Genomic DNA, 1,765 nt, shown 5'->3' with positions numbered 1-1,765 from the left:
CTGGGATTGTGCTGTGCATTTGTGTGTTCTACCTTGGGGAGCCCTGTGCAGATAGGTGGGGAGTGGGCAGGAGCACCCCCAGCCCAAGAAGAGGAAGGGGGACAGCACCCTGGGGTGGGGAGCAGACAGGGTTCCGGGAGGCCTTCCACTCCCTGCTCTGCGGCCCCAGTGCAACTGCCCCTCCCTTGCAGCAGTGCCAGAGGGCCCCCAGCTGCTGGAGAGCAGGACGAGGGGTGTGGGGACTGGGCACAGGGGCCCCCAGGCTCAGAAGTGGGGAGCTCACGGCCTGCCTTCACCTGCCTGCAAGGGATGCATTCGTGTCTGTGGCTCGAGTGTGCCTGTTTTCATGCTGGCATCTGCCCCGCAGGTGAGGGGTCCCTGCTGTGCCCGCCCGCGTCTGTGTGCGTGCCTGTGTGCGTGCGCACGTGCTCGCGCTTCAGAGTCTGTGTGTGACCCTGGATGGGTCTGCTGGGGAGGCTGCGCCAAGTGGGCATGAGGCTGTGATGTGCTGGGGGTGGCTGTGTTCGTGTGGATGCTGTGTGACGGGGCGTGAGGCTGGCGGGGGGAGCATCACCGGGGGCTTTTTCCACACACTGCTCTGTGTGTGTGGCTGTGTCTGGACAGCTGTGTGTGTGGTTGTGTGTTCACATGTGCAGTTGTCTTTTTCTGTGTGTCCACACAGGGCAGAGGGCAGTTTGAACGAGCCTCAGGGGTGGCTCTATTATTCATGACGTGCTGTATGGCCATATGTTTGTGTCCATGTGTACAGCTATACGTGTGTCCACATTTAAAGCTGTGTATTATGTATGGCCCAGCCGGCGTGGCACTATGGTTGAGCATCAACCTATGAACCAGGTGGTCACGGTTCAATTCCGGATCAGGGCACAAACCCAAGTTGCAGGCTCGATCCCCAGTAGGGAGCCTGCAGGAGGCAGCCGATCCATGATTCTCTCTCATCATTGATGTTTCTATCTCTCTCTCCCTTCCTCTCTGAAATCAGTAAGAATATATTAAAAATAAATAAAGCTGTGTACTATGGCCGTGTCTGCATGTACAGCTGAGTGTTTGTGCTTCCATGTATTGCTACGTATGACCGCATCCACATGTGCAGCTCCGTAGGGCTGGGTGTGTAACAGCATGTCCGTGTGCTGCGTGGGACTGTACAGCGCATGCAGCCCGCTGCCGCAGGCCCTGCCTTGGGGCGGGCGCCGTGTTCAACGCCCAGCGTCTTCTGTGAGGCTGCCTGGTGAGCGGCTCCTCTCACCTCAGCGTCCTGCTGCTGTCAACGGCTCTGCTCAGGCCTGGCCCATGGCTCACCCACCCCAGGGAGCAGTCCCTGAGCCAGCCTGCAAGGTGAGGTGAGAGCAGCGGGAGCGGGAAGACAGCCTGTCTCCCTCCCCAGCTGTCTGACAGCTCTGAACCCGCACCCGCTGCCCCATCGCCTCCCGTCAGCCATGGAGTGTTTGTTGGGGTTTGATGTGTTTGTGTGTTCACAGCTGTGCTCTTTCCAGAGCAGTGGGGCATCGGGATTCCGTGTGCAGGCAAAAGCCTGTCCTTCCGTGCCAACACTCCCCCCGCCCCCAACTGCCACGCACACATAAATGCGTGTGCCTGAGGGCCTGGGCTTGGCATGTGCTCCTTAGCTTGTGTCTGAGCTGGCCTGGCCTCTGCTGACACCTGTGGAAGGAAGGGCAGCCCCCGGGCAGCGTGTGGGGCTGCCGTGCTCCTCAGCACGTGTTAGTGTGCGTGTGCTCGCTGGGGCAGG

Source organism: Plecotus auritus, assembly GCF_963455305.1.
Source record: "Plecotus auritus genome assembly, chromosome: 6".
Lineage (NCBI taxonomy): Eukaryota > Metazoa > Chordata > Mammalia > Chiroptera > Vespertilionidae > Plecotus > Plecotus auritus.
This window is presented reverse-complemented; position numbering follows the sequence as displayed.